We start from the raw sequence: 24,013 nt of genomic DNA, 5'->3' as shown, positions 1-24,013 counted from the left end.
GGAGGGGGGAGGGAGAGATGGGCTGGGAGTTTGGGGTTGGTAGATGCATACTATTACATGTAGAATGGATAAACAACAAGGTCCTACTGTACAGCACAGGGAAACTATATTCAATATCCTGTGATAAACCATAATGGAAAAGAATTAAAAAAGAATGTCTATATATGTATAACTGAGTCACTTGGCTGTACAGCAGAGATTGGCACAGCATTGTAAATCAACTATACGTCAATAAAAAAGAAAGAAAAGAAGATGCTATTATAATATTTAAGACTATTAGCTTTTCTGCTAAAGAACTGTGTGGTACTCCCTGCTTTCCAAAATTTGGTAACAAAATCATCAAAAAACCATTTGGTAGGGCTTCCCTGGTGGCACAGTGGTTGAGAGTCTGCCTGCCAATGCAGGGTACACGGGTTTGTGCCCCGGTCCGGGAAGATCCCACATGCCACGGAGCAGCTAGGCCTGTGAGCCATGGCCGCTAAGCCTGCGTGTCCGGAGCCTGTGCTCTGCAACGGGAGAGGCCACAGCAGTGAGAGGCCCGCATATTGCAAAAAAAAAAAAAGCATTTGGTAAATATCTCACAGAAAGTCAGATTCTTTTATTATGTGAGGGACTTGATTTGTTGTGTTTAAATCAAGTCAATATATGTTTGATCCCTAATTTGTTGTTTTTTTTGTTTCTCTTTATCAAAACTTATCTTTTGTGATTGATTTCACTATAGGTTGAACTAGCTCAGCAGTTGACCTTAGGCCATTAAGGGAGACAAAAACGGTACTATTATCAAGCATTTAGGTCAAAAGTAAAGGAAAAATAAACTAATAGTTTGAATTGGCTTTTTGAGATTTGAAGATATTTATTTATTTGCTTTTCAATGGAACTGTTTGGTAAAATCAGTACCAAAATAATTTGATTGTTTTAATTGCCTAATTTGAAGAGCTGTGTTGGAGTCATATAGAAACCACCAGATGCAGCTTCTTCTGGTGATACTCCTAATCCAATGATGTGCATCAGCTCTGAGTATCTGTCCAACAATTCCCGGACACAGGTTACAATTCTATTTTGCTCCTCATATTTAACTCTGTTTGTAACTTAACAAGTGTCTTGGGTAAGTCCCATGAGTCATAGAAGCTGAGCGTGAGCTGGATTAGAAATACTGGCTATGGATGGATGATCATTATAAAATGCATACTTTGACCCCTTAAATTATGCCAAGTTACAAGGCTCTTTTTGACACATTGAAATGATCTGGTCTCTTCAATATTTAATTTGTTACTAATGAGGGACTGCAATTGCTGTGAATTAAGTAGACTACATTTATCATAAGATCTGGCACCTTTCTACTTCCATTTTAGAAAGAATATCTGAAAGGAAAAAAACGCAGAAAATTAGATGCATGAACATGCATTGTCTAATCAAGAACCATGATCACTACCAGCTGTCAAAGAATATCTTAAAATGTTTAATGATCTAAATTAAGCTGTAACGACATGTCATACCTTTTTTATAGAAATTTACCTGGATTTGACCCTTTGATCTCACTCCAGTGCCGCATGAACCAAGGAAACAAGGGAGGAACAGAGCAGAATGGAAGAAAGAGGAGGCAAGACATTCAGCTCAATCACTCATTTGCTGCACGACTTTGGGCAAGTCACTCTCCCACTCTAAATTTCCATTTTCCTACCTGTAAAATGTTTTGATTGGACTAGATCGGTGTTTCTGATTGCCTTTGTCCTTGCCCATAAAATTCAATTCAGCTCAAGTCAGTTCAATCCAACAATCTTGAGGGACAGCTAAAGCAGTGTATTATAATATGATGTTATAAAGTATGATATAATATCAACACAGTACATGGCTTTAGAATCAGATAGATAAGAATTTAACTCTGGGCTCTCAACTAACTATCTATTGGGTTGGCCAAAAAGTTCATTCGGGTTTATCTGTAACTTTTATTTATTTGCGGTATGCGGGCCTCTCACTGTTGTGGCCTCTCCTGTTGCGGAGCACAGGCACCGGATGCGCAGGGTCAGTGGCCATGGCTCACGGGCCCAGCCGCTCCGTGGCATGTGGGATCTTCCCGGACCGGGGCACGAACCCGTGTCCCCTGCATCAGCAGGCGGACTCTCAACCACTGCGCCACCAGGGAAGCCCTGTCCGTAACGCTTTATGGAAAAACCGAAACGAACTTTTTGACCAACCCAATATATGACCTTAAAGAAACCAACTTATCTTTCTGAGCTTTAGTTTTCTATCTGTAAAATGGGGATGATGATACTACATATCTTTCATAACTGTTGTCAAAATAAAATTAGCTAATGGGTATCTTGAATTATGCTCTTTGTTGCCTTAGACAATGTTTGAGAATACAAAGCTTACCCTGCTTACCCATAAAGTGATTGTAGGCTGGGTAAAACCCCAAGTAAACGACGAACATCGATGCACTGCAGTTGGTGACAAATGCCTCAAGGGAATGACAAACCAAGTGATTTGGGAATCATAAAGACCAAGAGAGCAATTTCAACGTGGAGAACCAGAGGACACGTGTATCCCTTCAGTGATCATTTACTGCGTACCTACTTTGTGCTGAGTGAGTATGAGGGTAAGGAGGGATAAGAACAATGCCTGTATTTTAGGTGTTCACAAAACCAGTGAAGTGGTTCTTAAATATTTTTGCTCCATAGACTCCCTTTAAGAGGCTGATCAAAGTCAGGACTCCATCCCCAGCATCCAAGTTCAGAGGGTTCAAGAACACTGTGGAAGTTCATTCTTAAACCCCTTGGGTAAATGGACTTAAAAACTTCCGATTTAGTTGGAGTCTTTGGCATTTGAGGTGAGTTCTAAAGAATGGCTAGAATTTCAAATGGTGAGGAAGAAGTCTTCTTGGTCTTCGAACCTGTCTTCTCCGATCCCACAGCTCATACTGACCACTTGCTTCTGCATGTTTGTTGGCTCAGAACAAAGTGCCCAGTTTTTGCTTTGCTGCCTTTCTCGACACTCATTGCCAGTGCGCTCCCCGACCCCTGGATGCTTGGTTTCTGAATCCAAGGTGTTCTGCGAGACTTCAGGCTTCTGTGCTAACCTCCATCTAGGCACCCATGGCCTAGACCTGGCTCCTACTTTTTCATTGCTGCCAATGTCTTTGTTCTCCCATCCAGCAAAAGGCCCAGTGGAACCAGTGAACATGTGGTGAAGGGGTATTTGTGAGCGGGAAGATATCTCTCAGCTCCAACGCCTACTCTAACAAAGCCAGCCTGGCCTGTCAGTTCTGCTTTTTCACTGCCCCAGTTGTTGCCCTTTTATTCAGTCTCTTACATCTGTATACAACTTTACATTTCCCAGCGCAGACTAACTGAGATAACAAATGACTCCCAAATCGTGGTGGGTTAACCCAATAGGTTTACATTTCTTGTGCGCCTTTCAGTCCAATGCAGGTAGACAGAGAGGAAGCTCAGCTCTGAGCAGCCCTTCCAGTCCAAGGTTGACCATGTTCCACATGTGGCTCTCAAGATTGCTCTGAGAATTGGCATCTAGATGGCAAAAAGGAAAGACAGTCAGTGGGGGGAGGGGTGGAGGTTGGAGGGAAGTAATACACATCCCCTACCAATGGCCAGAACACAGCCACGTGGCCTTGCTCACTGCAGCCGGGAGGCTAGGACAAGCAGCCTAGCTTTGTGCTCACAGGGAAAGTGGAAAGAGTTTAGTGAACACGTAATAGCATCTCTGCCATGCGTGGCCGTTATGTCGTTTGATCTTCCTACGAACTCCGGGAGGTACATGACAGGGATTAATATCCTCTGTTTACAGATGAGGGAACGGGATTCGAGAGATGAAGTGATTTGCCCAAAGCCACTGAGCTGGAAAATGGCAGAATCTGCCATCAAATCCAGGCCATCTGCTCCGGTACTCCTTCTCTGATACAATCTGCCCTGTAGGTTTTGCTAAATATGATCTCTGAGTGTCAGGGGAAGAATCCTTATGCCAAATTATATCAAAGTGAAATCTGGGGGCAACTTACGTCAGATATATTTGAAGGAACTCATTAAAATGCAGATTCCTTGGCCCCAGTCTACACCTACTCACTGACTCAGTCTGTAGAGGGTGAGTTGAAGAATTAGCCGACGATTCTTCTATGTGATATATAGTATGAGAACTCTCTGCCTTAGGACTTGACTTGATTTTCGCCTCTATGCTTAAAAGAAAACAAAATAAGGAACCTTATAGGAAGCTTCCTTTTTACTAGTTTATAATCTGCTCTCTGCTGGAAGACCTCCAAACCTCACATTGGTGATAAAAGATTCAGTTGTATTTTAACGTTTAAAGACAAATGGATTTCTTTCTAAAAATAGGCAAGTGGGGGTATGCGTGGGCAAGGGTCTATCGCAAAATTATCTTTCTGGTGGAGAAGTGCTTAATAAAATTCTGGCTATCTCTACTGTCAAAGGGACTAAAGACCCGAAGCAAATTCTATGGTAATTCAAGTAAAAATAATCTTCCTTTCTCTTGAAGTTAGAGCTTCACGTGCAATTCTGAGATATTGCTTTAAACTGAAGATAATTTTAGCATCAATTTAGGGGATAGGTTCTTTCCCCTGTTATGTTGCCCAAATATTGAATATAGATTTCACCGCACATCTGGCATAAATACTGCACGGTCTGTGACATCAGGGGTATAAATATTTCACAATTAAAAAAACAGATATAGCAATCACTTATCCAGTTTCATAAGCTTCTGAACTCATAGCTTTGCATTCCACCCCCCAAATGTGAGGATGCTGATAAACCTCTTAATTATATTTATCATATTTCATTTTAATGTAAAAATTATACATAATATTTCACTTTCATGTAGAAATCACTATTAATTTAAAGAATGTGAAATAAGCTACCTAAAAGCCTTATAAAGTGTTATTTAGATAGTCAATGTTTGCTTTTCTCCCTTCAAGATGGTTTTAGACACTAATGTATTAATTCCAACTTTAAGCTTAAAATATCCTTCTAGTAACTGTAATTCAGTGTGAATTATTTATACTCTTTAGGAGAATTATGCATAGAGAAATGCTGAATTATAAAATGGTGGCTGTTACTTATGGCAGCGGCAATCACGGCCAAGTTCCCTTGAATGGTCCTATCTGCTGCCTTAGTAGATAGAGGGGGGTTGTTGGTACCATTATGGCCACCCAGGGGGTGCCGAGGGCTCACTCTCCACCTGTTCTGAAGGAGTAGATGATATTGTGCATGCTGATTTTCAGAGTACTGAGGCCAGAGTTTATTTCATTGGCAGCTTGAAAGCTAAAACCCAGTCTTCTGCCGACCTCTGCCTCTCACAAATGAAGCCGTAGTGTTTCCACCTGGGCTACAATGGGCCGATGGTTCTGAAGGATGCCTGCGGATGGCCTTCATTATTTCCGAACCAGCATCTGAGGCTAGTGGTTCTGAACATCCAGCTCTACTCCTACAAGTTATACCTGAATACAAACATTGATATTTCAGTAAACTTTAAATCTGAGTCCATTCAGGTCTAGTTTATTTTAATCTCACAGGAAGTTGGATGGGCACTGTTTGGGAATGGTGCTGTAGTGCAATGTAAAGGTCAAGAACGATTGTTTTAGAATTAGATAGGCTTGGGTTCACATCATGACTCTGTCACTTACTAGCAGGAGAACCTTAAGCAATTAATGTAACCTTTCTGAGCCTTAGTTTCTCCATGTCAAAGTAGATAATGATAGAATCATAATATCCATCTCATAAGGCTATTGCTGAGATTAAAGGAATCTATCTAGCCAACCATCCATCCATCCATCCATCCATCCACCCATAGCATCCATATAGGCTTCACATAGTACTCGGAACACCATAAACACTCAAAAATGGCCTTTGAAGTCAGAGAAATGGATACGATTACACATGCCAAATGTATAGAGTGAGATAAGAAGAGGGTCTAGGACAGCAACCTGAAGAACACCAAGCCTTAGTCCGAATCTCAGCTCCATCACTCATTAGCTCTCCGACTCCTGGCAAGAGGCCCTGATGGACATGAACTGCCAAGTATTTATGAGCTTTAGCATCAGGGATGTTATTGATGACTTTGGTGAGAACTTTTTCAGTGCAGGGGAAGGTATCAGAGGGTGAATGAGTGAATGGGCAGTGAGGAAGTACAAACAATAAATATAACGACCACGACTACTAATATTACTCCTCCTCTCCCCCGCCCCCGCCCCCACTGCCATGAATGAGGTCCTACTGTGAGCCAGGCTCTGTGAAGCATTCCTCAAGAATGATCCCAGTCACACGATTACTAACTCCATTTTACGGATGAGAAAATGGAGGCTCAGGAGGCTTAAGTAACGTGGGCAAGGTTAGAGTTAGCAGGTGGCAGGACTGGGACACAAATACAAATACAATTTCTTCTCACACGTGACATACTAGAACGCTCTAGGCATTTATTTCACATCTGCTGCAGATGAGGAATTCCTGTGTGCTTAGTTTTCTTAGCATGGGGACTCTGAAGCGAAAACACATCATAAAGCAACTTTCTAACTCAAATAACTGTATTGCAAGGCTGGGGCTTTGAACCCAGGGCACTACACATTTGCTGGGGTGACTAAGACTTTTCAGATTTCCTCTAATGATGTGACTACAAGGCAGGGATGCTTCAGCGGTGGTGCCCCAAACTGACATTGCTGGGGCAATGCCAAACATTTAGCTGGAATCACAGAGAACTCCCAGCAAAGGAACAGTCACAGTGACAATTTTGAAAAATATGGCCCGGGTTGGAAAAGAGCTAGGTTTTGTCCATGTATTTTGGGATGCTCTCTTGTCTCCTGAGAATGTGGATGGATCTTTTGATTTGAACTCCCTTATGCAGCTCCTCTTGGGTTGGTTTCACAGTTATCTTCTCTACTGGGTACCCAGTCAAAGCCTAGCTGGTGACAGTGGCCCCATAAGGCTGCAATGACAAAGACCAGCAGAAGGTCCTTGGGATGCAGCAGTCCTGTTTGCAGAGCAAAAGGAGAGGGCCGAAGAGCTGTAGTGGACTAGGTACAGCACCTGTCCCACTTCATCAACACATTGCTATGATCCACCCTTAGACCACATCCTCACCTAGACCCTGGACCTCGTCATCACCCACACTGCCAACCTGAAATAACAAACTCAAACTCTCCTCTCTGGCCTGGTCAAAGCAGAGACTAAAACCAGACTTACCAAAGCTGTACCACTTCTTAGCTGTGTGACCTTACACACATGATTTAACCACTTAGTGCCTCAGTTTCCTCTTATACAAAATGTGGAAAATAATAGCCTATGTCTCTTCAGGTTATTTCGACTTGATGGCTTAGAACGATGGCTGGCTTTTCGTAAGTTCTTGCTCTTTCTACTCTTCTCTCTCTCTCCTTCAACACTGCCTTTTAAAAACCCATTTGATAGCTCCCAACTTTAAACTCTTCCATTTTCTCCCAAACCATCCGTTTTCTTTGGTTATCGGCCCCTCTTCTGTTTTAATCTAGATGCTAGATCTATCTCCTCAATTAATCACTGGCTGACCCCTTTACCTGCTTTGAGTCTTCACTGTCCTGTGTATCATCTGGAAGAGCCATGACCCTGGATCAGTCCAACTGTCTTTCCATTTCTGACCTCCTTCTTTAACCTCTCCCTTCTCCAACCACAGTTACCTCATTGTACGTTTTAAAAAATTTAACATAATAAGTTTTTTTTCTATGCTGCTTCATGAAGGCAAGGTTTTTATAAATTTATTTCTTTTTATTTTTGGCTGCGTTGGGTCTTCATTGCTGCACATGAGCTTTCTCTAGTTGTGGCGAGTGGGGGCTACTCTTCGTCGAGGTGCACAGGCTTCTCATGTGGTGGCTTCTCTTGTAGAGAAGGTAGAGCAATAGGCACACAGGCAGATTCTGTAGGCGCACTGGCGGATTCTTAATCACTGCGCCACCAAGGAAGTCCGTCCAACCACAGTTAAAGACATACTCTTCCTTCAGTCTGAAGCAAATCCCATTTCTCACCCATTTTCAGATGCAGGAGCCTATCTCCTCTATCTCCAATCCTGTCTACTGGCTTCCTTGTTCCTTCTCATTAGCACTTAAACATGCTCAGTTTCTCCCACTGTAGAACGAAACACAAAACAAAGAAAAGAAAACACACCCTCCCACTACGCTGTGTCTCCATTTAGCTACCCACTAGACCAGCAATGCTTCTAGATTCCAGATTTCTAGAATCTAGAAAAAACACTTTACACAATGTTGTCTTCACATGCTCATTAACCCTAGCTCCTCAGTTAACTGCTCTGCATCTTGCCTCTCTCTTGTCACTGACATCATCCCAGCAAAGTCATATGTGCCTTATGGAGGCAGTAATCACGGGGGGGAAAGATAGAGAAAAAAGTTTGTCTTCCTCACAGGGTATAGTATAATACCTGACACAGGATAGGAGCTCAGTAACTGCTTCTGGGAAGAAGGAAAGATGTACAAAGGATCAGGCTCGTTATAACAAAAGAGTGACTTGCAATATTTCTGTCTTGAGCCCAAGCTGATACAAATTCATGGGAATGTAGTCAGTAAAACCTCTCCTTGGAAAGAATGGAGAGACTTGGGCTAACTTTGATTAGGTAGCAACAAACGCTGTCAGTTGGCTTTTTAATTTTATTTTCATTAAATATTCATGAGTACATTGCTAATTCATTTCAGAAACAAAAGTATAAAGTGGCATGTTATCAAGTTTAATGCATTAAGAGACCAGCACGCGAAAGTCTGTGAACCACAGTTTGAGAAACACTCCTGGTATGTAGAGGGCATGCCCCTCCCCTTTGCCCAGTTGCTCCTGGCTATCTTCTGTATCTTAGCTCCATCCCAGCTTTGTTTGTATTCTTTCCGCTCACTGATATTCATGGCAGCTTTTGATTTTTAAGTTGAGAAGGAAGGAGTCATTTTCCTTGGGGGCTGGGATGGAAGGAGGGCAGAAATGTGGAAGATCCATGGCTAGTTTCCCATCAGTGAAGTGGATACCTTAGTCCAGATCCCCCATGCTGGCACCATCCTTAGCTCCTGGGAATTTGACTGCTGAAAGGTCACAGTTGCTTCTTCTCACTGGGAATCACTTTAAGCCTCAGAGAACTGTTTTGCTCCAGGTTACATCTCCTGCCTAGGGCTGGATAACTGACTAATTCAAGGATAGAAAGGCTGGGGGTCCTTGCTTGAATTTGGGACAGCTCTGAAGGACCACATCAGCTCTGGAGCCCCTATGGGATGAGCTGAGGCCCCATTTGCAACTACACTGTCCTTTGGCATCTTCTACGGCTCAGCCATGCCTCCCCAACCTCCTCACAGCCCTGTCTCTGGTCAAAGACAGAATTAATGGCACAAGGGACTTAAGGAGATAGGTAGAATATTCATTAATAAGGAACTTCTCAAAGAAAAAGAAGGGGGCTAGAATTTTATAAAGGCAGGAGACAAGAGAGTCAGTTGCTTCATCCAAGAGTATTACAGAGGCCAAGTGGATTGGATAGAGATGGTCTTATCTGGGCTTATGCAAATATGCCAGTGTTGGATGGTCCTTTGTGGTTAGCCATTTTCAGAACAAAACAGAGTGGTGGTGGTGGATGAATTCTTAACTGCTGCTGCCTTCTGGGAACCCAGGGCTCAGGTAAACTTCAACACTGCCACTCTCAAGAGCTTTCCCCAGTTCACCTCTGGTAAGCAACTCTCTGTCTCAGAATCCGTTTCCAGGCAACCACCAGAAAACAATCAGCCATCTGGTCTTTTGGCCTGGGTTTGAGCTCCTCTGGTTTGAGCTCCTCCTGGGCCCCAGGAATCTAGAGAATCATATTTTTACAAGATAACTGATGAAATTCTAAGCAAGTAAGGGGTGAGATTCCAGCCCAAAGCTTTCAAAACTCTCCATGTGCAACAACAGGCACCGCAAGCTGAGCTGCTTCAAGGCTAAGTTGAGACCCTGAACTGGAGTTCTTGGAGTCTTTTCTCCCAGCAATGCCCTATACCCTGAAGATGGGAACCTGAGACAGCATCTGGATATAGCACTCTTGGTGTTGACCTTGGGCCTTGCAAGATGGGCAGTGAAAATGGTGAAGCCTCTTCTCACTTACTTGGAAGGCAGCAACCTGGGGGAGAATAAAGCAAAGAACAGAGTGGACCCTGTGTGATGCCTGCAACTGAAAGTACCCCAAGATACACCAAGGGGATATTTTGGAAATAGAAGCCTGATTTCCAGCAATCAGGTTGGTGGAAGCTTGAGTTTCATGCTTTGGTTATGAAAAATAAATGTGATCTTTCAGGCTGGTGAGTTCTGGGATATCTGGATTACTTGAAGGTATCTTTAAGTCGGTCTCATTAAAATGTTTTCTCTGCAAGTTGGGTCACACTTAAATAAAATTACATATCAAAAAATTCTTTGAAAACCATACAGTACTTTAGTAATGTGAGATTTAAAAACAGATGTTATTGTTCCTGTAAAGGGAGGTCACCTTTGTGGCTAGGCACTTTGGTTTTAGAGTCTGGCCAATCTGTGTGACTCTGGACTAGATTTTAATCAATGGGGGAGCAAGAGAGGAGAGAGGGATTTGTAAGTACTTTAGCCTTCCACATGCGATGGTTCAACAGCCCTATGCTCCACAATTTACCCCAAAGGAACCTAAGCACTGATAAAGACAGATTGCATCAGATACAAATGAAGCTTCAAGACAAGTACCCTAATCTTGAGTAACTTCCACAAACCATGCAAAAAATTTTAAACAAAAACAAACAAAAAACACTAAGTAAAAAAACTGTTTTGTAGGCAAATTTAACTTCAAAACAAGTCAGTCCTTTAGCCAACTCCCACTCCTGGCTGTTCACTTCTGTGTTCTTTCTTTCATTCTCTCTCTCTCTCTCTCTCACACACACACACACACACACACACACACACACTCACATACTAACGGAGACTGCAGGCCTAAACTCTTCAGACAGAAATTTAATCTCCTCAACTCATGATATATAACTATTCTGAGCTTCCGTTTCCTCATCTATAAGATGGAAGAAATAATCAGTATTTAATGAGATCTTGCACATATGGTGCTGAGCAGTGGGTGGCCCATTGTTAACATGCATCTCTATGGAAAAACAGAATTGGAATGACATTTGTATAGGTGTTATATCTGGTAATTTATGTCACCTATAATTAAACATTTATTGCATTTTTTCACCCACTTATGGGTAGAGTGAAGAGAGGGCCATGTTTCTCTGTGTCTGTCTCTGCACCACACTGCTCATCAGAATCCAAGATCACTGGACTGCAAGGAACAACAAATAAAAACCTTTCAAAAGAGCTCAAGTGAAAAGGCGATTTACTACTACGAGGACTCTCTTGGAACCCAATTTCGAATGTACCTACTTTATTTGCATTAATTAATTTGATCCCCTAAAACAATTAAGTAAATATTATTTCCAATTTACAGATAAGGAAACTGAGACCCAGAGGGGTACCAGCACTTACCCTTTAAAGAGAATGAGCTCCCTGGCTGGGCGCGCTGGCGCCTCCTCTCCACCACGTGATCCGCCGTTCCCGGCCAGTCCCGCGCGGAGTCCCCCTCACCCTACCACACCCTGGCCGGCGGCGGGACATTCCCTCCCTCCTCTGCGGGACTTGTCCGTTGGGTCACCTCAGGGTGACCTCCTCGCGTCCGGGACACCAACGTGGATCTCACCCTCAGTCTCTGGCGGAGAAAAGGGGAAAACCACCCAGGACGGTGGGGCGTGCCCTCAGGGCCTGACTCAGGTTCTCGGTGAGAGGGGCGCGCGGGGCAGCGGGGAAGTGGCCGGAAGTGCGGGGCTGGGCGGGGTTTGCGTGGACCGAGGGTGCACCTCCGACCTGGGAAGAGGCCTCGCTGCTTGAGTTGACGTTGGGGAAGTCACTCAAACCCTCAGGGCCTGTGCCCTGCTCTCTAAGATGGTAGCAGTGAGAGAAGCGACCTCCTAAGGGCTTTTGGTGGTTTGACTGAGAGAATTTATGGAACTTTCTTACTACAGAGCCTGGTCTGTAGCATTTGATGCATGGTGGGTGTAAACGTAGAAGTCGGGAGAGAAGAGCAGGTCTGATGGTGGAGACCCTGCTCCCAAGGGAGGGTCTGTGTGTCGGGAATAGGAAGAAATGAGACTGAAAGGACGCTGAGGATTTGGGACAAAATATCATTATAAAGCTGACAGTTCTGGGCTTCCCTGGTGGTGCAGTGGTTGAGAGTCCGTCTGCCGATGCAGGGGACGCGGGTTAGTGCCCCGGTCTGGGAAGATCCCACGTACCGCGGAGCGGCTGGGCCCGTGAAACATGGCCGCTGAGCCTGCGCGTCCGGAGCCTGTGCTCCGCAACCGGAGAGGCCACGACAGTGAGAGGCCCGCGTACCGGAAAAAAAAAAAAAAAAAAAAGCTGACAGTTCTGCAGGGCCGATTATACACTTCGCAATTCACCTGAATTATCCTCACAACCCTATGATGTAGAAGTGATCAAATTAAATAATCATGGCGTGCCTCTGGGGAAAAAATATATATATTTCCCTATTCTTGGACATTTAAAGTGTTTCCATATGTTTGCTGTTATTAAAAAACAGTAAATATTTTTGTGCATATTGGGTTTTGTTCTTTTGGAAATGATTTTGTGAGGATAAATTTTGAGAATTCATATTATTTAGACAAAAGGTATGAACTTTTCAATGACTCTGTATGCATTGCTCTGGGTTTTATTTCAGGAGGTATTTGCATTAACTAAGAAATATACAATCATTTTGTAAAGGTAAAGATGCCTTTGGCTGCACTTAGTAATTATTTGACACTGGAAGATGTGTTAGGTGATGAACATCAGAATTGAATCGACGGTGGGCACTTCCTCTTGTGTGTTTATTGACTCTTTCTCATAATATTGAGCACCTGCTGAATGTGGGCCTTGTCCTTGAGTGTCCATGGCCATCAGCCCTGTAGTCAGGCAGCTTTGATTTCTAAAGCAGGGGTCTGCACCCTCACTATGATGAATCCTCTTCTGAAGTCATTCCACACATAATTTTAGGAAGGGGAATTGGACTGAAAAAATTGGAATTTTTCACTTGCTTTCCCAGGTGGTTTTGATTAATTATAAGATAGAACTATTGTAAGGGTAATTAGGTGCTTTGTTCTCTTTGGAATAAAGGTTCCATAGGAAGAAGAGTGCAGTAAGAAGAAAGAAATGGTGGTGGTGGTGGTGACAATGATAAAGATGGTGAATGCTGGACTGGAATTGAGGGGTGATGACATTTTTTTTCTTTCTCTAGCTTAGCTTCCTCCTGTGATCAGAATACAAATGTTTAATGGAATGAATCAGCTCAACTAAAAAGCGTTCATTAAGAATATACTAATTTTTCATTCATTCAACAAATAGTCATTGAGTACCTCTATTGTGCCTATAGATGTATAATATATATGCATATATTATATGTATATATACACATATATGAGACAGAGAGAGAGCATGCTAGCACACAGAACATGCTGGGAAAGAACAAGGGAAATCATATTTAAGTGCTTATATCATACCAGTAACTTCTGTTATAAGGAAATTTAGGCATAGAGAGGTTAGATAACATGCCCAAAGTCAGACTCCTAAAAAGTAGTAGATCTGGGATTTTAAACAATACTTATTTGACTCCACCTTTTCTCCTAAAGTACACTACCTCCTAGTGTCATAAGAAAAAAAATAAAATGAAAGACTTACAGAGGTTTGGAGACGTTATTAATTCTTTCCTGGAGGAAGCAAAGGTCTCTGATGGTTGAGGAGGCATTGATAGGCAGGGGGTAAGATGTAGCTGAGGAGGTGAAAAGGCTGTTAAAGGTTGAAAAAGCAGCGAGAGCAAAAGCAGTGACCAAGGAGTTTGTCTGAGATTTCAGAGAAAGGGATGTGGATGGCCCTTGTGGGTGGAGCAGAGTTTGGGTTGGGAGTGGTGAGAAACAGCCTGGAAACAAGAGCTTGGAGCCCCGGTGTAGAGCGCCTCTGAATGGCGTGCCGGGGATTTCAGATTTCCTTATACCTGTGGTGCCACAGAGGGGCGAAGGTCAAATGTGAGCCATGAGAGCCTGACACAAGGCTGAGGCAATGAACAAGAACAGGCTAACAAGATTCCACAGAGTTTCATGGCGAAATTGGCGAAAGTTCATGACCAGTGGATGCGGTGCTGAGAGAGGAAGGAAGGTGGTGAAATGATGTCGGGGTGCCAGTCGGTGAGGAGCTGTCTAACAGCTTTGTTCAGCTCCACCAGCATCTCCTGAGAGCATCTGTGCTGCGGCTCCAGAGCACAGTGAGGCTGGTTTGCTTTTGCCAAGACATTCCTCGTGCTCCAAGTGTTAGGTGGTGTCCTTCCTCCAGGGGCTAAACTTCTGCTTTAATGAAGCAAACGTCCCAGAGCTCACCTGACCAGCCTTTGTTGACCTGAAGAAAAGAGCTTCTTGTTGCCTATCCTCAGTGAAATCAAGAATTGTTTCAACACATAATGACAAGCTATGAATGCCCCCCCACCCTATACATACATTCTCTTACCCTTGGTCTGACATCTGCATTAATCTAAAGGAATGATTGATGTCCAGTCAAAACCTTAGGCAGACTGGACTTGCCTTTTTTTTTATACTTTTTTTTTTTTTTTTTTGCGTTACGCGGGCCTCTCAATGTTGTGGCCTCTCCCGTTGCGGAGCACAGGCTCCGGACGCGCAGGCTCAGCGGCCATGGCTCACGGGCCTAGCCGCTCCGCGGCATGTGGGATCTTCCCGGACCGGGGCACGAACCCGTGTCCCCTGCATCGGCAGGCGGACTCTCAACCACTGCGCCACCAGGGAAGCCCTGGACTTGCCTTTTAAGTATCTTTTCTGTGGCGCATATTCTAAGGTGGGCTGCTGTATTTTTCAGTGTCTCAAAACCATGAGGCAAAAAACTCACCTGTGAGAAGAGTGGGATGAGGTACGGACGTGGCAGAAATTTACCTGTCACTTTCCTAGGTTCCTTGTTGTCATGGAAACGATTGCCTCGGTCTATACTGCCTGTGTGTGTTTGGGAGAACCCCTCTTGTATTATGGATCTCAAAGCAAGCCTTCTATGAAACGAGGACTCATCAGAGCGAAGCTGTCTTAACACATTAAACTCCAGCAATGGGAGTGGGCTAGCATTGGGGCCTCCAGAGGATGCTAAGTGAAGTAAGAGGCCACCTGGTTATCGCTTCTAAATCCAGTGAACCAGGAAGAATGAGTACTTAGCTCACACCTGGCTACGCTTACATCTTTTTAAGCTAACATTTATGGACCACTTACTATTTGTCACGCACTGTGATGTACATTTTAGCTTCGTATCTTGCTTAATCTTTAGAATGAGCCAGTGGGCTGTACTATTATCCTCATCTGCACTTTACTGATGGGAAATTGGGGCTGAGAGAGGTGAGGAGACTTTCCCAGGTTCGGCCTGGCTCCTTCTGTTGCTCTACCTGGCCGTGGGCTTCCTGTGACCTGTTCTGTTTGGCAGCAGTGGACGTCTTGCTTATTCTGAGATCCCTCTGACTCGCGCTATTGGTAAATGAGTAAACCCAAGTCAGCTGAGCAGCCAAGGCAGGGATGGGTCTGTTCTAGGGAAGCATTTGTAGATGAGGCTGAAGTTCCAGAACTCCTTTGGTTTTGTGTTTGTACATGTGTTCAAATGGGTCTATACCAACGTTTCTGTTTTTCTTTCACATAAAATAGAAAGGATTTGAGGACTGGACCCTCTACATAGGATATCATCATTCACTATTTTTCTGTTCTGTTTATGGGTAATAAGGAGAAGACCAGCCCTTAGAAAACGGGTTCAGCTTGGACATCGTTAAGAGTTGAATGGTATCCTGCAAAATACGCATGTTGAATCCTAATTCCCAGGACCACAGAATGTGACTGTATTTGGAAACAGGGTCTTTACAGAGGTAACCAAGTAAACACCATGAGATCCCATGGGACTGGTGTCTTATGAAAACGGGAAATGTGGACACAGAGGCATGGATAGAGGGGAGATGATGTGAGAGACAGGGGAGAAGACGGCCATCCACAAGCCAAGGAGAGAGGCCTGGAGCAGATCCTTCCCTCACAGGCAGCTGATACTCGTGCGGTGTGCGTGCCTGTAAAAACACATGCACAGGAAAGGAATGGGGTGGGGGTGAGCTGTGTGTGTGTGTGTGTGTGTGTGTGTGTGTGTTTGAGGGGGCAGAAGGGAGGAGGTCAGGGAAGGTCCTCTGGAGATGGTGACACGTGAGATGCGGTTTTAAGGGGGAAGAGAAGTTTCCCTGGTGATGAGCTGGGGTGTGGGGGAAGGGCATCCCAGGTAGAGGGGACAAGTCGTGAAAGGTCACAAGCGGAGCGAGAGGCTGGTGCGCTCACAGGACTCCTGACGCTGCCTGTTCCTGCTTCTCCCCCGACCTTCCTGAGCATCCTTCTCCTCTCACTGCCAACAGCACGAAGCACTCGAGGCCCAGTCCTTAGCCCAGGGCCTTCCTCTTACTACCACTTTCTGAGAGCGGTTATTTTCATACCATTACAGGAAACATCAGCCATGCGGGGGTTCCCATGTGTGAATCTGCAGCTGGGACGGTCCTCTTCTCTGGAGTGTCACCTCGTCTGCAGTGTTTACATGTGCACAGCCCAGCATCAGCTCGGGCCCCAGAGAGCCAAGTTACATTCTCTTTCCTGCCAAAGTGTGGCCCAGGCTTCCCTGTTAGTTTTTGATGTCCCCACCATCAATCAGTGACCTGGTCCTAAGCCCTGGAGTCACCTCTGACCCCTCCTGCTTCCAAACACCTTGTTAGGATGCAGGGCCAGACTGACAGTGTTATTCTCTAAGTCCCCATTTGTTTCCCTTGTCTTGAAATTCTCAGCAACCTTTGCCCATCCCCAATCTCCTGTCATCTGTCTCCTGTTCTACAAGTGATGACAAAATTTACTGACAGTGACTGAGATGATACCTGTGTGGTCCTTCAGTAGCAGGAACATCATTCGTTAAGCTGACCGGAGGGCCTGTATGTGTTGTAAATGGTTAAATAATCTCCTGCCGTCTCCCGGTTAACCTGTGGCTGCCATTCCCTCCTTGAACTGTCTGCTCTGTCATTTCGAATCAGAAGAACATTATCTTCCCTGGATAAAGTGGGTGCACAATAGAAAATTAGTGGTCTGGACTTTTTCAAATAATCCATGAACGAGATACTTTCTTCTTCCCCGTTTTTTCTTCCTATAGGAATGTTTGCAGTCGTTGGCACTGTGACCACCCTCTTCCTGATATGCTTTCTTCGTGTGAAACCATTCTCTCCTGATTGCAATCCTGAGTGCAATCCTTCTTCAGACTCTGCCGGATAATCCTCTTTCGCTACTCACACTTTAAAAGTTTATGTTTCCTGAACCTCTGCCCTGAGTGCACTGGGCATTCCTGCTCTTCAGACGTGGTCAGGGGCCCTCATTCATCCTCACCCTCACTGCCGACACCCTCACACCCAGATCCGCCGTGCACACCTATCTTCTAGAGACGCAGCTTCCTCCTTGGCATCTCCACTTGGATTTCCCCATAGATCCTGGAACCTCATCCTGTCAAACACTGACCGAGTCACCTATTCCTTCTTCCACGAGGCACTCACATTGCTGCTAGGGGTCCTCATGAGTTCGAGCTGCTGTAACAAAGATGCCGCAGACTGGGTGCCTCAGAAACAGCAGACATTTGTTTCTTACAGTTCTGGAGGTGGGAAGTCCAAAATCAAGGTGCCAGCAGGTCTAGTGTCTGGTGAGAGCCCTCTTCCTGGTTTTCAGAAGGCCGTCTTCCCATCTTGGGAGAGAGAGGGAGCCATGTCCCTCTTGTTTCTCTTCTTATAAGGACACTAATCCCATCCTGAGGGCTCCACCCTCATGATCTAATTGCCTCCCAAAGGCCTCACCTCCTAATACCATCACATTGGGATTAGGGTTTCAACATATGAATTTTGAGAGGACAAAAACATTCAGTCCATAGCACTAGGGTTGGGGATTTTACATCAGATTTTGCTGTCTGAGACGTTAAAGCGATTCATATCTGGGTTTTTTTTTTAACATCTTTATTGGAGTATAATTGCTTTACAATGGTGTGTTAGTTTCTGCTTTATAACAAAGTGAATCAGTTATACATATGCATATGTTCCCATATCTCTTCCCTTTTGCGTCTCCCTCCCTCCCACCCTCCCTATCCCCCCCCCAGGTGGTCACAAAGCACCGAGCTGATCCCCCTGTGCTATGTGGCTGCTTCCCACTAGCTATCTATTTTACATTTGGTAGTGTATATATGTCCATGCCACTGGTTTCTAGCCTCCATGTTTGATGTAGGTTTAGCAATATTACCAAACAAGTCTCATAATAGGAAGAGAAGGAATAAAAGCATCCATAGTAGACTTGGATCTCAAGTACAGTTGAGACTGCCAACTTAGGGCTGGAATTTACACCATTGGTTCTCCTAGTTCTCAGGCTTTTGGACTCACACTGGATCTCCACATCAGAGCTCCTGGGTCTCCAGCTTGCTGACTGCTGGTCTTGGGACTTCTCATCCTCCGTAACCACATGAGCCAATTCTTTATAATAAATATATCTATTGTGTATCTATATATCTATGTATCTGTCATCTATCTATCTCTCTACCTGTCCATCCATCCATCCATCCTTCCATTCTATTGGTTTCTTTCTCTGGAGAATCCTGACTAATACCACTATTTTTTTTCACATACTTAACCCTCCCCAACTCCAGTCTTGTCTCTGTGATTGTTTTTAATTAACATACTATAAAATTAACTTTTTTTGGTGCATACAATTCTATGAATTTTAACACATGCATAAATTCACATAAGTACCAACACAGTCAGGATGCAAAACAGTTCTATCACCCCCTAAAATTTTCTCATGTCGCCCCCTTATTGTCAAACTCTCCCCCAGCCAGGAAACCTGACAGTCACTGATCTGTACTTCTTTCTATAGTTTTGCCTTTTTAAGGAAGTCATCCTAGAGTGTATAATCTTTTGAGATTATCATTATCATTTTTTTCTCTCAGCATAGTTCTCTGGAAGATCATCCAGGTTGCTTATATTAGTAGTTTGTTCCTTTTTATCACTGAGTAGTATTCCATTATATTGATGTACCACTTCTTGTTATCCATTCTCCCACAGAAAGACATTCCTGTTATTTACAGTTTTTGATGATTATAAATAAAGGTGCTATTAAGCATTCAGTTACAGGTTTTTATGTGAACATAATTCACTTGGGTAAATGACTAGGGCAAATACATTAGGAGTAGGATTGCTGGGTCATATGGTGAATATATGTTTAACTTTATAAGAAACTGCAAAATAATTCTCAAAAAATGTCATACCTTTTTGCATCCCAATCAGTAGTTTATGAGAGATTTAGTTGTTCTGCATCCTTGTCAGGACTTGGTATTGCCAGATTGTTATTTTCCCATCCTAACAGGTATAGTGGTAGCTCAGTGTGGCATTAATTTGCATTTTCCTAATGACACCTTTTTAATGTGTTTATTTGCCTTCTCTATCTCTTTGGTGAAGGGTCTGTTCACAGCTTTGCCAATTTTTAAAAATTGGTTTTTAGTTGAGCTTTAAATGTTCTTTACTCTGTATACAAGTTCTTTGTCAGATACAAGATTAGCAAATATATTGCAGGGCAGGAATAGAGACGCAGATGTAGAAAACGGACGTGTGGACACGGTGGGGGGGTGGAGAGGGATGGAATGAATTGGGAGATTGGGATTGACATATATACACTACCATGTGTAAAACAGATAGCTAGTGGGAACATGCTATACAGTGCAGGGAGCTCAGCTTGGTGCTCTGTGGTGACCTAGATGGGTGGGATGGGGTGGGGGAGGTCCAAGAGGGACGGGATATATGTATACATATAGCTGATTCACTTCATTGTACAGCAGAAACTAACACAACTTTGTAAAGAAACTATACCCCAATTAAAAGATAAAAGATATATGCACACCAAAAAAAAAAAGGATTAGCAAATATTTTCTCCAAGTTTGTAGCTTGTCATTTAATTCTCATAATAGTGACTTTCTCAGAGTAAAGATTTTTTTTTACACATTTTGATTAAGTTCTGTTCATTCATTTTTTTCTTTTATGGGCCATGCTTTTGGTGTCATATCTAAGAACTCTTCACCAAGCCCTAAGTTCCAAATATTTCCTACTATGGTTTCTTATAAAAGCCTTATAGTTTTAAAGTTTACTTTTAAGTCCATGTACAAATTTTAGTTAATTTTTATAAGATATGAAGTTTAGGTTGAGGTTTAATTTTGTTTTCTGTATGGATGTCCAGTTGCTCCAACAACATGTGTTGAAAAGTCTATTCTTTCTCCATTGATTTGCCTTTGTTGAACATCTGTTGTCTATGTATGATTATCTATTTCTGGACCATCTGTTCTCCTGAGTGATTTTTAACGTTCCTAGTAACGCCAGTCTGAAGGTGGGTTCTACTGACTGGTGAGACATGAGGTGCCCTTATTCTGCCAGAGGGTGGCCTAACAGATGGAGCTGATTTTCATTGGATGTACAGTTCTCTCATCTGATGTGGGGCTGGGATTTGAACTAAAAGAGGATTCAAGAACAGACATTCGGTTGGCATTGAGCCGTGAGGGATCAAATTCTTCACTCCATCCCCAACTCCAAGTATATGACTTGAGTTGTTTGGACCTGTTTTTGCAAGCATATAGATCTGCCAGGGAAAACTGACTTCCTATATTGTTACATGCTATGAAGAATTTTAAGGAAAAAGATGATTGACTCTCTTTGTCCCGAGCAACTTTTCCCCCTTTATGTACCCCCACTGACTTTCCACTGGGCAAAGGCGTAGTTCCCTCCATCTTATCAGCCTCTCCCTGCTGTCTCCTGGCTCCTCAGGAGGTTGAGAGGCTCCTTCCTCCGTCCTCCCACAGACTTTTACAGAGTTTCTTTGAGCAGGAAGGGGTCCTGTCTGCTCCATCTCTACTCCACCAGCACTCAGGGCAGTGTCTGGCCCTCTGGAGATACTATGTGTTTGCTGTTCTTGAATTTGTTCCTGATTATTTTTGAACAAAATAAACAGTATGTGACATTTATAAAACCTTTTCTAGAGTGAGGGGGAAACTGGACGATGCTGTATGGGATTTGGACTGAGAGTCAGGGACCTGAGTTTTAACCCCACCCACCACAAAGCAGTTGTGTGACTTAAGTAAGTCCTTTCATTTCCTTCTGGGTTGCTATGTTCTTATCTGGAAAAGGAGGAGATTGGATGAGAACAGGCGTTGCAAAGTCAAGGCCTGCGGGGGTCAGACAGGCAACATAAATTAATGAAATATAATGGGTATAAGAAAAAGTAGCAGAAACTCATTGATAAGTGACAGTTGGCAGCCCCTGGTAACCACCAGCCTACTCTCTGTTTCTACGAGTATGGCTCTTTTAGATTCCACATATAAGTGAGATCATACATATTTGTCTTTCTCTGACTTGTTTCACTTAGCTTAATGCTCTCAAGACTCATCCATCTTGTTGCAAATGGCAGGATTTTCTTTTTTCTCATGTCTGAATAGTATTCCTTTGTGTGTGTGTGTGTGTGTGTGTGTGTGTGTGTGTGTATCTTCTTTATTCATTCATTCATTGATGCACACAGGTTGTTTCCACATCTTGGCCATTGTGAATATATGATCTGCCCTTCTTTGAGCCCCGACAATGTCCCCTACCCCTCTTTAACTGTCTCTCTTGCTCATGCCATATCACATGCTATTTCCCATGGAAACTACATGTCAATTCATCAGAGTGTCCCTCACAGCTCAGTGCCTGGCCCAGGGAAGGAGCTCAGGAGATGATCAGGGATTTCAATGGGGAACATGCTGAGGAGTGGACCCTGGCGTCCCCATGAGCTTCTCTGGTGTGGGCATCCAATGCTGGGCTCCTAGGGGCAGAATGCATTCTGGCTGCAAGTGCGTCTGGATGTCCAGTAATATGACACGGATGTCTTCATGACTTTGGCTGTTTCTGGGGGTGACCTCATGGGATTCTGTCACCATTTGTAATCCTTGTTATCTGTCAGCAGTGCACCCACAATTTTTCTCATGATCAGATTGATCCTGGTGAAATGTAAGCATCTTCCCACGTAAGGACAAAATAAATTTAACTGCAGACTTCTGTTGAAACAAACCATTATTAGTGAAAAGCATATTTTTCCCTATCATTGCCAGTGGGTAATTGTCATTGATCCTAGAGCCAAGCTCATCCCGAGTGAGAACTTTGCTAATTCTAGGTCCAGTTTTTGGAAAACTGGATATCTGTCTGCCCTTACTTTCCTCCTTGTCCTGGAATCCCCCCGGCAGAGCATGTGGAATCCATGTTCTCCTCTGTGACATCCTGACAGCTTCGCAGACGACAGCTCTTGATTCTGATTGAACCAAAAGGGCTTCAGAGGGAGTGTGTGAACCTTAGGTGAAAGGTGGATTGTGTCCCCTGTGGAAGGAACAGAACGGGTCTGTTAGAAATGGAGGTCTGTGTATGTTCATCCAGTGGCCCATTGGAGCCCGCTCTTCTGATGAATGTAAATGAGAAAGAACCGCCACCCATCCTACCTATACTTATATGTTCCTGTGTTAGAAATATATGCTTTATAAAGTGCAAATGTTCTATTAAATGTAAAGTGCTATACAACAGAAAATATCATACTTACGTGTAAGTAAATAGCAGGAAAAAGTTGCTTATTGTTTAATGATTGGAAAGGAAATTCTAAAACAAAATTTTCAATGCATCTTAAATGGTTATGTTCCTGGGGTAGTGAACTCAATAGTCTCTAACCGAGGTAAGTATGCCTGGCAAATATGTTGATATCTGCCAAGTGCACCCATTCAGAATAGCCATCAGCTGGAGAGGAAAGTAAACCAGGGTAAGTGAGAAGAGCTGACTTCAAGCTGAATGTGGGCTGAACAGTAGTGACGTGGATTATTCGTGGAGCCATGGGGATCATCTTTTATGCCAGCGAGGCTATTATTGGCTTTATGACATTTCTGCTTGGTACTATAATTTCCTGAAACTTATAATTTAATTAAGGCTATAGAAATTGATAAAATGATTTTTAAATGTCAAACAGTTTAATCTTTATAGTAATAAAACCCCTTCTTGGTGTATTCACATGGTTAGAGGGACAAGACACCTTGGGGTTCACTTTGGAGACATGTGTGGACTGCAGACCTAAGTACCTCTGTCTTTGAACTGCCCTTCAGGTGGTACTTTTCTGCTTGGAGTTCAGAAGGCCTTGGAAAGATGATTGAGTCTAAAATATGAGTAAAACAGGAAGTTCTTCTCATCAGGATACACGTGGGGTAAAGAAAAATGTGGGGCAAATTTCAATTCTGTACTATTCTAGGTTTTTATTTACATTGTCACTGGTAACATGACAAAATTAACATAGGGGCTTCCCTGGTGGTGCAGTGGTTAAGAATCTGCCTGCCAGTGCAGGAGACACGGGTTCAAGCCCTGGTCCGGGAAGATCCCACATGCCGCGGAACAACTAAGCCCGTGCGCCACAACTACTGAGCCTGCACTCTAGAGCCCGTGCTCCGCAACAAAGAGAAGCCACGGCAATGAGAAGCCCGCGCACGGCAAAGAAGAGTAGCCCCTGCTCGCCGCAACTAAAAGAAAGCCCGCGCACAGCAACGAGGACCCAACACAAACAAAAATAAATTAATTAATTAAAAAAATTAAAATAGGAAATATTCTAAATATTGATAGGCAAAAACCTTTTTTTTTGTTTCGTCCTCTAATCAGATTTAATAAATGTTGACATTTAGCCACATTTTTTAAAGTTTTTGTTTTTTTTTTTTGCAGAAAATGTTGCAGTTAAAGCCTCTTTTCTACCTCACCCTGATCCCATTCCCCTGCAGCTTTCCTAGAGGGAGCCAGTCTTCCAAGGTTGTGTTGTTACATACATGTTGTTGCATTTGGCTCCCGG

Source organism: Phocoena phocoena, chromosome X (genome assembly GCF_963924675.1).
Source record: "Phocoena phocoena chromosome X, mPhoPho1.1, whole genome shotgun sequence".
NCBI classification, from domain to species: domain Eukaryota; kingdom Metazoa; phylum Chordata; class Mammalia; order Artiodactyla; family Phocoenidae; genus Phocoena; species Phocoena phocoena.
This window is presented reverse-complemented; position numbering follows the sequence as displayed.